Source organism: Elephas maximus, chromosome 1, assembly GCF_024166365.1.
Source record: "Elephas maximus indicus isolate mEleMax1 chromosome 1, mEleMax1 primary haplotype, whole genome shotgun sequence".
Classification (NCBI taxonomy): domain Eukaryota; kingdom Metazoa; phylum Chordata; class Mammalia; order Proboscidea; family Elephantidae; genus Elephas; species Elephas maximus.
Genome location: NC_064819.1, coordinates 58,665,914 through 58,680,150, shown reverse-complemented (window position 1 = coordinate 58,680,150; position 14,237 = coordinate 58,665,914). Strand labels below are relative to the sequence as shown.

Sequence of the window (14,237 nt, the reverse complement as noted above, 5' to 3'; positions counted from 1 at the left end):
CTTGCTTTATATGTCGGTCCAAAGGTTGTCAGTGGCCAGATTGAATAGCCAGGCCGTTAGCTATAGCCCATGTCACGGTTTCCTCATGCCCCTTTAAAACTGGCCCTAACTGCAGCAATTCCCATCAGGACTTGGAGGCCAAAGTTTACAAAGGTGTGCATTAATACATCAACATCATCAGTACATACAGTAGGGATTTGTAGGAGCCCCAAGGGACTTATCCATAGCCAGGCTGGGGCAGGTGTCTCAATGACAGTGACCTCAGACCCAAAGTATACCTCACCGGACTTTAATTGTAACACAGGGCCTTTGCTCCTCGCTGGTGACAGAGAAAATAGGCTTAATCCTCAATCTTAATTATTTCTGGAGGAAGATCTGGGGAAAGTTGGCAGAGCCCTCACTCATTTGTGGGGCCACACCTCCACCACACCAAGTGCAAGCCTGGGTCCAGCCCAGTTGCCTAGTAACCTGGAGGTGGGCCCCCCTCTTTTAGTTTTCTCCTTACCACTGTAGCTGCAGCTAGGTTGGTGTTCAGTTTTCTTGATGGGGGGGGGGCAGTTACCAGAGAATTCTGAGGTCTCTTCAAGGTCACTCAACATAAGCTTTCTTGAAGGGCTTTTTACTCCTTTTTTTTTTTTTCCCTGCTGTTTTAACTCCTGCTTTGCACTGGGTGTTACAGTGTGTTCTCTGTGCCAGGGACCTGTTTATCCCCTCCAAAGAGCTCCAGTCCCATGCTCTACTGATTGAGCTAGATTGGCTTCGCTGGCCACCCTGGGATTTCCCCCAAGATGCCTCTTGCTCCCGCAAACGGGACACTAATGTTTCTGTGGAGGAGGAATAAAAAAAAAAAAAACTGCCCGCAAATCCTCCAGCTGCAGCTCTGCTTCCAGCTGCCTAATTAGGGCCCTAGTGGCTGGCTCCGCACCGGACGCCCCTCTCAGTGCTGTCAGTGGGAGCCACCCCACACAAGCTGCCTCAGCACGGCAATCTGGCTTTTGCTTTGGGGCCTCCCATGAATACCGCCAGGCCCACAACAGCGGCCACGCAACCCCCACAACCAAAACAGGAACATCCGTCTTTTTCTCAACATGCAAAGACTCTAGCAACTGCAACAATCCCTGTGGCGTTTTCGGGGCATCCCCCTACTCACGCACAGGTCCCCAGGCATCAATGCCCTGGGCTAGTGGTCCCAGGGCAGGTGTCCCTGGCCACCCCGGGATTTCCCCCAGTGGAGCCCGCTTTTCCCCACCCATCTGGGAAGGCCTAGTGTGATCCCCGGATTCCTGCTGACTACCCCACTTGTGGAGGGACAGCCCCAGCAAGGAAAGACCCTCGCTGTGCGTCCGGGCAGATAATCCGAAGAACTGACACATAGCCCTTTCCAGATTCATGCGTTTATTCAGGGAAACTTACTGACACGGGCAAGCAGCTGCTCTCCAGTGGCGGCTGGCTGGAGTATTTTCTGCAACCACCTAGCAAGGGACCCAAGCTTATATACCATTCCATCTGGGACCAAGGCTCCCACATCCTTGGGCAGTCAGTGTTCCCAGGGACTTCACGTCCAGGCCCAGATGTTTTCCTTCTTGTTGCTAAGGCATTCCTCAGCCTTGGCTGTTGGCCCAGTCATGCCACTCGTGGCATTGTACCTTAGGCTCGGTCCATCCTGAAATCATCCCCAGCATGCTTCAGGGAAGACCAAAGCTGACTCCATTGGGGGGATGCATATAGGTGAATAGCATTACCCTACAACATGACATTATGCATTTGTTAAAACCCACAGGACTGTACAACACAAAGAAAGACCCTTGATGAAAACTATAGACTTCAGTTAATAATACCAGTAACTAGTTACCATCAAGTCAGTTCTGACTCATGTGTGTCAAAGTAGAAATGTGCTCCATGGCGTTTTCAATGGCTAATTTTTCAGAAGTAGATTGCCAGGCCTTTCTTCCAAGGTGCCTCTGGGTGGACTTGAACCTCCAACTTTTCCGTTAGCTTCGGGGTGTGGAGTGTATTTTTTGCACCACCAAAGGACTCCTAGTTGATACTAATGTGTCAATATTGATTCATCAATTGGAACAAATGTACCAAACGAATGCAAGGAATTAATAGAAGAAACCATGCTGTCAGAGAGAGGAGGCATATGGGAGCTCTATGTACTTTCTGCACACATTTCCTGTGAACCTAAAACTGCTCTAAAAAATGTGTCGTGTTGTTAGTTGCTGTCAAATCAATTCCGACTCACGGCGACCCCGTGTGCGCAGAGTAGAACTGCTCCATAAGATTTTCAAGGCTGTGAGCTTTCAGAGGCAGATTGCCAGGCCTGTCTTCTAAGGCGTCTCTGAGGGGGTTCGAACCACCACTCTTTCGGCTAGTAGCCGAGCTCTTAACCATTTATGTCACCCAGGGAGTCCTTGCTCTAAAAAATAAAGTCTATTAATTAAAAAAAGCAAAAAAATAAATAAATAAACTTGTGCCTCTCCCAGGCGCCTCACCGTCTCCTCCCGATTCTTGGGCCATCCACGGTATATCCTCAAGATAACCAAGTCGACTTCACTCCTTCTACTTGGCACTGCAGATGATTTGCGCGGTGACAGAGCAAATGACAAAATCTGGACCCCACTTCTGGCTTTAACAACGATGAACTAGAGGAATGGTTCAAGGACTCAGTTTTGGTTCGGAGGCTGGCAGGAAATGCCAGGAGGTATCTTTAGCCAGTTTTGTTTGATTTGGGCGATGGCTGAAGGGGGCCGGGACTAGGGTGAGGTGCTCTGTCTCGGAGGGAAAATTTAAGGGGGTGGGTGGGGTCAAAAAACTCAGTGATGGAGATAAATAACATCTTAATGCAATATTTTAAAAAATCAAAATTAATGCAAAAAAATCCATGATGAACAAAGTATTTAAATTTAAAAAAAGAAGTATCGTGCAAGCCATTTTGGAGCCTGAGGCAAAAGCAAAAAAAAGAAAAAAAACAGTAATACCGATTATTTACAATTTTGATATTTTGCTCTTGGTGGGTTTTTTACATTAATTTTTATTTTTTATTGTAACTCAAAAAAATATTCCATTAAACATCTTTACCTTGATGAATGAATTTTTTGACACCTCCTTAAATTTTGCACCAGAGACAAATGCCTGGCTCACCTCACTCTGCGCACCCCCCACCCCAAACAGTGGGTAGGAATTCGGACAACGTTCTCTCGCAGCTTCAGACACCCCATCCCTCATCCCAACACGCACACACGCAGGCACATGCGTACGCACGCACTCAGGCACGCGCGCACATGCAGACACAGAGGCATGGAGAAATTAGAAGCTTCCTTTGGAAAGGTAAGCCTACATCGTGTTCATTTATAGAGGTTATGGAGGGCATTCCTAAAACAACTCTTCACATTTATCTTTGCAAGAGGGTTGCCGTTCACCTTTAAATACACACCTGAGAGCGGCCTCTGTAACAGAGCTGTGCACTCGGGTTTTGTGCTCACATACAAAAAGGAGAAAAATCAATTTCAATCCCCGAAGGACAGAATTACTGGTGGAGTAGGTCACTAAATGCTAGCACTTGCTCAGTGGGCTTGGAACAAGATCCTTGTACGCATTGCCTCACTGCACTCCCACTGGCGGGAGGAGGGGAGCCGGGAGACTCCCTGGGCTTGTAGGAGCCACAGGATAAATACTTTCTACAGCGGAGGGGGACAGGCCAACGCATGCACGTGCAATGTTGAGCCACAGAGTGATGTTTGCACCAAACTCTCTAGAGAGGCCAAGATTGGCTCGACCAAGTGAAAATATGACTGCTGTAATTCTGTCAAGGTCACTTGTCAGCAGGGTTATCTACTCCCCAAGGGCTTGCTGCACAAATGAGCCTTACCAAAGGGACATAACTCATGCATGGCTTTCTATCTCAGGGAAGCCTCCCAGGCTGGCTGCCATTTTGTTCTTGTCCTTCCCCACCAAGGGCATCTGAGAGAAGCCATCTGCAATCGACAGTGGAGCCAGGCTGCGCCCGGGGCCTGTGCCGGTGGTCATGGCAGCTCTGGGCCCCTCCAGATGTCTGCAGATTGCTGGCCTTTTCTCTTGCTGCAGATATGATTATGAATCTTTCAGTGGGAAGAGCAAAGACCCCTGGGTGGTACAAACAGTTTGTGCTCAACTACTAACCAAGGGGTTAGCAGTTCAAACTCGCCCAGTGGCACTGCAGAAGAATGGCCTGGAGATTTGCTTCCATAAAGATTATAGCCAAGAAAACTCTATGGGGCAGTTCTCCTCTGTAACACACAGGGTCACCATGAGTTGGAATCAACTTGATGGCAAAGGGAATGGGAACAGCATTTACAGGAACAAGGTATGTGGCATGGAAGGGTGGTAGTCAGGAGGAGGCAGACAGACTTCCTCTACAGGAGACATGTGAGAACTACATGCCTGTTCCCAGGAACACACTCACATCTTTTCCCCTGTGGGAGGAATAGGGCTTAGTGGAAAGAGCCTGGGCATGGACGTCAACTAGATCTGCAGGCTCCCGTCTGCATCCTGGCTGCACTCCTTAGTGATGGGATGCTGAGACTTGATTTAACCTCTCTGAGGCTCGGTTACCCAATCTATAAAATGAGGAGCTGCATGAAGACTTAAAAAGTGAGTGGATGGAGAGCACCTGGCATGGGGCCGTACTCCTGATGTGTGCATCTGCCCTCTTCCCCAGGCAAAGGCCAGCTACATGGGTTGTCATCTCACCTTCTCTTAGACCATCCTGTTTTGTCCACCACATCTCCATGATTGCATTTGCTTCCTGTTTTGGGATCAGGTTTGAGGACTGGCCTGGCCCACTCTTTACCAAGTATTTGTCACTGGGGACAACAGAATTTTCATGAGGAAAAAAGCAGCCAAATTGGAGCATCCCCATTCTTAGCCACATGAAGTTAGACAGAGAAGCAGGGGAGGAGAAAAGAGAACAAAGCCAAAGCCACACTTCTTCCTTTCCCTTCTTCTACTGCATGCCTACGTAGTCCAACAACCAGAGGTCCCTGGATGGTGCAAATGGTTTGCACTTGACTAACCTTAAAGTTGGCAGTTCTAACCCACCCAGCAGCACCACAGAAGAAAGGCCTGGCAATCTGCTTCTGTAAAGATTACAGCCAAGAAAACCCCATGTAGGAAGCAGAGGGAATGTAAACATCACCCCATACCTCCCCCCCCCCTCCATCCCAGGCCTCAGGGACCTGATACTTTGGTCTACCTGAGCAGAAAATATGGCGATCCTTCCCCCCACCCAACAAAAAATTCAGGACTCATTTGCAGACAGTGGGAAATTAGGAATGTTCCCCAAATCAAAGCTATATAAGCGCCAACTTGAGTAGGACTCCTGCCTCATGGGAGAGATTATTAAAAAAAAAGAAAAACCATTACCGTCAAGCTGATTCTGATTCATAGTGACCCTGTATGTAAGACAGACTAGGACTGCCCCATAGGGGTTCCAAGGAGCGGCTGGTGGATTTGAGCTGCCGACCTTCTGGTTAGCAGCCAAGCACTTAACCACTGTGCCACCAGGACTCTGGGGGAGATCACTGGGAGACTTTAAATCTGATGAGTCAGGTCGTCTCTGGGATTAAGATCCTCAAAGAGGAGAGAAAAGGCCTGTGCCAACTCCATGATGCCCCGCATGCACAGGCTTGCTTCGGCAAGGACAACTGAGACTCCTGGCCTCTATTCTGGATTTTGGCTGATGCTTGCTGATGTTGGGTGGTATGAACAGTGCCCCGATTCCAGGAACCCAAGAAAATGAAAGAAGCTAGGTTCTTAGTTACCATTTGCCACCAAGTCAACCCCAACTCATGGTGACCCCGTGTCTGTCAGAGTAGAACTGTGCCCCATAGTTTTCAGTGGCTGATTTTTCAGAAGTGGATTGCCAGGCCTTTCTTCCAAGGTACCTTCAGGTAGACTCGAATCTCCAATCTTTTGGATAACATCCAAGCATGTTAATTGTTTGCACCATCCAGGGACTCCAGGTTCTTATTTAGGGAGTTTTTATTGGCAAGAGAGTCCTTCCCACTTTCCTGGTCCCAGAAGCAGCAACAAACCCGTGGTGCCTCTTAGGACCGGAAGCACAGCAGGAATGGCCGAAGCAGTTGCTAAATCAGTCCACCAGGTGGCAGAGCAGAGCATGGCTGTAGCCCTCACAGGATTAAAAATGTTGATGATGGCTAAGGCCTAGTGGTTAAGAGTTCAGCTGCTCAAATCCACCATCCTCTCCTTGGAAACCCTATGGGGCAGTTCTACTCTGTCCTACAGGATTGTTATGAGTTGAAATCGACTCAATGACAATAGGTTTGGTTTTTCATTTTTTCTGTAAGGTCAGTGGTGAGCTGCTCAGGCCCCGCCCAGAATTGGGCGTGTATTTGGGAGACCAGCCATGTTTTGTGGGTATCTTAACTTCAAAGATATTTTTATTCAGAACCTGGTGGCGCAGCAGTTAAGAGCTTGGCTGGTAACCAAAAGGCTAGCAGTTTGAATCCACCAGCCGCTCCTTAGAAAACCTATAGGGCAGTTCTACTCTGCCCTGTAGGGTTGCTCTGAGTTGGAATCAACTCCAATGGCAGTGGGTTTGGTTTGGTGGTGTTATCAACGTCGTTACTCATACGCTTGGTTATATAAAGTCAAGAGAAATGAGAGGTTATACTTAAAACCTGTTAGCACTGTAAAAACAGAGAGAGAGGATAGTGAGGCATTTGACAAAGATTATTTCTGCTTGGGTTAATTGGAGTTAATGGATTTAATTGGGGTTCAGAGATCACTTTCAAAGAAGCTAAGATTGCTGGCTTCTTGCTGTGGTTCAGTGTAGGCTGGGGTGTGGCCTAGTCTGAGACGAGCAACTTCTACTTCCTTTCTTGGCACTCCTTGGCTCACAACCTGTGAGCAGGATACCACCAACAGCTGGAGCTACCTAGGGTTGCCAGGTCTTCAGGTCCCCAGGAGGCAGGCTCTGTCCAGGAGCTAAGGCAGAGATGGAAGTGGCTCTACTGCCCCCTGGTGGCCACTATGGGGAGGCTGCTGCACTCACCCCAAGCAGCTCTAGGGAACCCCATACAAGGGGGAAAGAGGATTCGGGGAGCAGGACTAACCTGAGGCCAAGTAGAGAAGGAAGCAACTTTTCAAACCGTAATACACTGGTGGACTCAATTATGCAGGATCTTTTCACCAGGTGTCTCTCCAGCCTCACCTTCTGCCCCCAGGTGGCTTTACTGACTTCATCACTTTTTACTCTCCACCTGGAAAGGAAAGTTGCTTATTGAGCAGAGGCAGAGGCTACAATTATTTAGCTCATACTGAAAGAGTGGCACAAATGGTTTGAGCTCAACTACTAACCTAAACACTGGCTGCTTGAACCTTCCCAGAGGTGCCATGGGAGAAAGGCTTGACTATCTGCTTCCATAAAGATTACAGCCAAGAAGACCCTATGGGGCACCCAGTTCTACTCTGTAACACAAGGTAGAATCGACTTGATGGCAACAGGGTATAGACCAGGCTTTTAAAACCAACATCACCTCATTTAGTTCTCTCAATATGCCTATGAGGATATTATTATACCCACGACCGATCATGGGGATGGTGCAGAACTGGGCCACACTTTGTTCCATTGTGCACGGGATTACCATGAGTCGGGGGCCGCTGTGACAGCAGTTAACAACAACACTTGATCTGGCACCAGTCGCTTGAGGGTGCATCCTTTCTATTTCATTACATGAATTAAGATACGGGATGCCTTAAATGCATTTCCACAGCTGCAGTTCACCACTTTTAAACAGGATTTACCCATTAAAACAGCCAAGTAGCTGAGAACCATCACCAACCGTGCAATGACAGAGGGACCCCCGTGACATCACTTTCACTCGCGCTCTGATGTGCCCCACCCCAACCCCATCTGCAGCTGGAGCCCTGTGTCACTGCAGCCCAATCCTTCCAGGAAACCTTTGGTTATGATGATGGCAGATGTGTTTTAAATAAATGATCATTTAAACCCATCCTGTATTTGGAAGCTCCAGTTACTTAGACTACCTTTTCCCACCTGCAGGGCAGACGTCCATAGGCCATTCTGTCACAAGCAATCAGAGCTGACACCTAAGGGGAAACCCATTTGTTCATCACAAGTCTAACAAAAGGAACGAATCTGCAATGATAGAAACATAGCACGTGGTGATAAGCTGGTGAAATCGAGGCGGCACCCTTCGAGCCCAGTGTAGATGGCCTTCTACTCGCTCTATGCATAAAGTAGGTCCTGCTGGAGCCACCTAGACTGTCTCCTCTTCCACCTGGCAGGTACACAATACAACGGCCTTGTATTCCAGGAGACAAGGTCCTGCTGCCTCTTCTGAGTCCAGCAAGCCACACACATCGCATTGTGGTATGGACTGCTTCCAGCTTTCCCTCCCTGCATGTTTCTCCTCCCGCCAACCCCCCGCCCCCTGCAAACTGCGAACAGTGATACACAGCCACCTCCCAGGGAGCTGGGCAATTTAATTCATGTTTATAAAGCACTCTGAGGTCTTGGGATGAAAACTGCTGAGTAAGTGCAAAATTATTATGAGTTCTCAGCCTCCTGGCCCTTGACTTGGGAGACTTCTGATACGCTGTTCCTGAATGGGAGCTGTATGGGCTGTCTAGCTGGCTCATTTGGGGACGTAGGCAAGTACATGCACATTTGCAGATTTTTCCCCCCTTTGAAGAAAACATTCCAAAACATTCTGTGGGATGCTGTGGAGCTTTGCAATGTCTGAATTTCTCTCTCCTTGCCTCGGCTAAGTACTGTAACCTACAAGAGTAGATTGTCAACAGGCTACTTTGGAAAAGAGTAGGGGGAGCTGTGCAACGGTCAATTCAAGGAAATAGGTCCTCTGATAATGAAGAAGCAAACAATATCTTCTTCTGAAGCGCAGTCTAAATGCACCACTAAGGTCCACCTCCGTGCCCAGAGGGATTCCGTGTGTACTGAAAGGAGAAAAGAGAAGGTTTGCTTTCCCTGCCTAAGTTTCGCCTCCTTCCTTCCTCCTAACTTCTCAGGAACCGTGGAAGCAAATACGCCCAGCCTGGATGATGTTTTTCTGATAGTCCTTTGTCACCTAACTATGAGCCGCTTGGGATCCCATGGGGAGACTGAGATAAAAAAGCAGAAAAGAAAAACAATATGCCTGCTAGTGAAATGCCTGTCTCTGAGGGACAGAATGGACACGGGTGCCATCTGTCAAGCTCGAGAGTAACAATGTTGCATGGTACCATTTCCCCTTTTCCTAAGACATGGTCATACCCATTCCACATCACCCATGTGCAGCCCGCTTATGCTTCCTTGAAGGTATCTTTTGGTTTATCATCACACTTTGTTAGTAGGGTCTGCCAATCAGCCAGCTATTGATTGGAAGGTTTGATTTTTAAAAATTGCTAAGGAGCAATTATGTAATCTGTAATCAGTTGGGCAAAGGTATAAAGGCACAAAACCAATGAACGAATTGAATGTCAGTTGTATGACTGTAAGCACTTGAAAAAACAAACCAAAAGAGCTCAAATGATGCACTCCATCACATATAATATCAAGTTATATAAGCGGGAGTCTCTAGATGTGCAAACAGTTAACACTCTCGGCTGCCAACCGAGAAGTTGGAAGTTCGAGTCCACCCAAAGGTGCCTTGGAAGATCTGGCAATCTACTTCTGAAAAATCGGCCATTGAAAACCCTACAGAGCACAGTTCTGCTCTGACACACATAGACCCCCATGAGTCCGCTTTGACTCAACAGCACACTGGTTTTTAGGTAGCGGGAAAACCAAGAGTATTCTCCTCAGGAAGGAAACTTGAGGGAGGAGCGAGAATGAGTGGGGATATAACCAGTTCAAACATGCAGAGTCTACGAGTGCCGCAGAGTCAGGTTAGCAATAGTGATGGGAAACCTCTTCTGTGGTCCAAAGTGGTCCACCTGATCTTAAGAGTGTAAAGATGGAAAGAATAGATTCTTTCTTACCATTCTGTTATTTAAAGAAAGGAAAAGGGGTCTAAGTAAAAAATATATACAGCAGTTAGGATCACAAGAAAGCCCAGGACAGAAAAATGAAGACAATGTGTAGGAGCCAAGTTGCTGCCATCTCTCTTTTGTCTTGCATTGATGCTGGGCGTCCTTGGGCTTCCATCAGTTCCTCGCTAGTCTTCCTACTTCCCATCTCTTCCAGCTCTTTCATTTCATCCTTCATTTTGTTCTCCTGGCTATTGTCCTAAAAACAGATCTAATTATATGGCTTGCTTCCCAACTCGGGAATCTTCAATGATGCTGAGCAAGCTCATTATAGTAACTTGTTGTATGCCATTGAGTTGATTCTGACTCATAGCAACCCCATGTGACACAGCAGAACTGCCCCACGGGGTTTTTCCTAGGCTGTAATCTTTATGGAAGTAGAATGTCAGGTCTTTTCTCCTACAGGAAGCCCTGGTGGTGCAGTGGTTAAGAGCTTAGGCTGCTAACCAAAAGGTCAGCAGTTCAAATCCACCAGCCGCTCCTTGGAAACCCTATGGAGTAGTTTTAACTCTGTCCTATAGGGTTGCTACGAGTTGGAATTAATTTGATGGCAATGGATCTGGTTTGAGATTTTTTTCTTCCATAAAGTGGCTAGTAGGTTTGAACCGCTGACCTTTGGGTTAGCAGCCAAGCTGTTTAACTATTGTGCTATCAGCGCTCCTCTTAGAAAAGTAATAATTTTCCATTGCTGCCTCCTCCCTACTCCACCTGGGCTATGGGTATCCTGTGCCCACATATGATCCTTGTACAACTCTCTGTTCGAGCATTCTCTCTGCTTTCTTGCCTTGGAGACACCGCCCTTCCCATTCCCATCACTACCTTTATAAAGGTTGTGTTTATCTTTCAAGCCCAAGTTCAAATGGAATCGGTTCTGCAAAGCTTTCTAATGAATTTGGGTACTCCTGCAGTTCTTCTTCTGTGTCCCCAGTATTCTCTGTATACTTCCCTCATATAACATCTGACTATATACACAGCTCTGAGCTCAAGCACCCTCCACTAGATTGTAAGCTCCTTGAAAGCAAGGATTGTGTCTTGCTTTCGTCAGTATTGTTATGGATTGAATTGTGTCCCCCAAAAATATGCATTGTAAATCCTATCCCCTATACATGTGGATATAATCCTATCCGGGAATAGGGATTTCTTTATGTTAATGAGGCTATGTCAATGTAGGGTGTGTCTTAAGGCAATCACTTTTTGAGATATAAAAGAGCAGATCAGCACAGAAGAAAGCAGCACAAATGGAGAAAGGCTGGTGCCACATGAAAATCACCAGAGAACCAAGGAAGAGAAGCTGAAAGAGACAAGGACCTTCCCTCAGAGCTCACAGAGACAGAAGGCCTTCCCCTGGAGCTTGCACCCTGAATTTGGACTTCTAGCCTCATAAACTGTGAGGGAATAAATTTCTGTTTGTTAAAGCCATCCATTTGTGGTATTTCTGTTAAAGTCGCACAAGGAAACTAAGACAAGTATTATACAGAATGTCTACAATATTTTGTCCAGAGTAATTGGAGTCCCTGGGTGGTGCATGGTTACCGCACTTGGCTGCTAACTGAAAGGTTGGAGGTTTGAGTCCACCCAGTCCCCTAAAGGCCCTCTGAAGAAAGTCCTGGCCATCTATTTCTAAAAATCAGCCACTGAAAACCCCACAGAGCACAGTTCTACTCTGACACACATGGGGTCACCATGTGTCAGAGTCAACTCAATGGCAACTGGAAAATGCTTATCAGATATACTGTGTTTAATTCTACTCATTCTACACACACGCACACACACACATACACACCCCAGGAAGGCGGGTGGTAGAATTTAAATTTCTTATGCAATTTAGAAGTGAAAATCCAAAAAATAAACACGTCTAGTTTTGAAAAGCCAATAAATAGTAATGCCAGACTCTGATCAGGGAACTGATTGTATCTCATCAACCAGTTAGATCAAATTTTGCTCTGCAAACAATCAGTTGCACAACTATAAGGGGCAAATCACTGCTGAATTAAGCAAGCAGCTCCTATCCTATGGTTTTTACGCCTTTGGCTGTTTTTACACAGGAAAGATGGAATCTGAGACAACTACCCAGTTCACGTGGCCAAATAAAGTGGCACATGAGGAAAACGCTACAGAACCAGACTGAATGATTCTGACAGACTCCAGCTCTTGTGCTATGGGGGTCACACAGAGGCACCCCACTTTAATGTGTCCACAGGCTGCTAGTGTATCTCTTCTGCAAGCCCAGCAAGTGCTTAGGCTCTGCTGGACTGTGTATGTGCAGCTCAGAATTTTCTAGAATGAAACCTGCTAGGTATTATTATGAAAAGGAAAAACCAGAGACTTTTTTGGAGAAGAATGTGGAATTGATATTCATGTCTGTGTTTGCACCTTAGACACTCCAGGGAGAAACTATCTTAACTGCAGATCCAGTTCCATGAACAAGGGACCCAAACACAAAGCTTTTCCTGGCAATTGAGGCAAGGGATAAATATGGTCCCTGATGATCCACCTTCCTTGCAAACACCCTAATAGGTCTCAATCAAGGCAAGTGAAAACCAGTTTACTCTCTTTGGTAAATTCTGCACCCCTAGCCCTAGCCCCTCCCACACACCTCCTTTTCCTATACCAAAATACAGTACAGTACCAGTTGTCATCAAGTCATTCCAACTCATGGTGACCCCACGTGTGTCAAAGAACTGTGCTCCATAGTTTTCAATGGCTGGTTTTTCAGAAGGAGATCGCCAGGCCTCTCTTTCGAGGTGCCTCTGGGTGGACTTGAACCTACAACCTTTTGTTTAGCAGCTGAGTGCATTACCCATCTGCACCACCCAGGGACTCTATCCATATACCAAAGAGTAGGTGTGAAATGTTGAGTCCACCCGATCGCAAGTGTCCATCACATTTTTCACCTTCAGGCAGCCCAAACTGTGAAGAGTGACCCTTCTCCAGGCTCCCTTGTACTGTAATTCTGCCTGCCATGAATATTTAGTTTAACCACACCTGAACCTTTCATATCAGTCCTCTGAGAGCGACCTGACTCCCCCACCAAGTCATTCATTTCTTTTACTTCAGTAAAACCACCTTGTCAGATTCTCAGTCACTTTCACCTTCTCTGCTGCCTTTTTCTTCTTTCTTGTTCTAATGTTATTCAAAGGCTCACTATTTGCAAAGCACTGGGCTAAGCTCTATGGAAACCCTGGTGGTGCCGTGGTTAAGAGCTACGGCTGCTAACCAAAAGGTCCCCAGTTCAAATCCACCAGATGCTCCTTGGAAACTCTACGGGGCAGTTCTACTTTGTCCTATAGGGTCGCTATGAGTCAGAATGGACTCGGTGGCAATGAGTTTTCATGAGGGCTAAGCCCTTACGTATATCTCTGACTCCTTATAACAAGCCTGTTAATGAGCAGATGCTATTGTTGTTGTTATTTTAATGATCTGCCAACTGAGGCTTAGAGAGGTAAGTCCCCTGCCCAAGGCCTACAACGTCCAAGTAATGGAACTGGCTACAAACTCAGCTGAATAAAGAACCCTCTGAGCTCTCAATTACTGCGCCAAATGATCTCCCCAGCACTTCTGATACATTTCCGTGTGGAGCTGATTCCACTGCAAAGGGGATCTGCAGCTTTTAGAGACATTTGTGTGCATTAATCTTTGCAAAGAACCATTTTCCAAAGTGGATTCGCCAATGATGCTTTTCTATCTATTACAACCAATTGTACCAGTCTGCTCCTAATATCTTGGGTGTCATGGACCCCTTTGAGAGTTCTGAGTGAAAGCCCGTGGGTCCCAAATAGACAGCACCATCTGAAGCAGAAACCCTCCTTCTTTCCTTCCCTCTGACCTATGTGCTCAGGCTGATCAAGTACCAACTGGGCGGCAACTCAGCTCCATGATGGATGCAGGAACATCACTGGGAAGGAGGGGGACTGTACCAGAGAGGTCAACCTGCCATATGTAACCTCCCTCTCCAAGGAGGGTTTCATCAATCTTTCATCTCCACAATTTCATCTTGGATTTGGGTTCTCAAACTAGTTAATGGACATATGAGTGCTCATCCCAAAGTGTTATGAGTAGTTTTAGAAAAGGTAAGAAAATCATTTCCTACTCACATGCATATGTTTAATAACATGAAAGCTCTGACCAAGAGCCAAAACCACTCAATCAACTCAACCCCCTTTTACTAACATTAGCGTGGGTGATGC

At 46.8% G+C, this 14,237-nt stretch overlaps 1 long non-coding RNA gene across 1 annotated transcript; it reads right to left on the bottom strand.

Moving 5' to 3' along the window:
• Window positions 1-2,498: 2,498 nt before the first annotated feature.
• On the bottom strand, window positions 2,499-7,287 carry LOC126075981 (uncharacterized). The gene is made up of 3 exons (XR_007517383.1): window positions 7,116-7,287; window positions 4,732-4,844; window positions 2,499-2,645 (listed from the first exon to the last, which is right to left on the bottom strand). It is a non-coding gene; the product is annotated as an uncharacterized LOC126075981 (long non-coding RNA).
• Window positions 7,288-14,237: the final 6,950 nt, after the last annotated feature.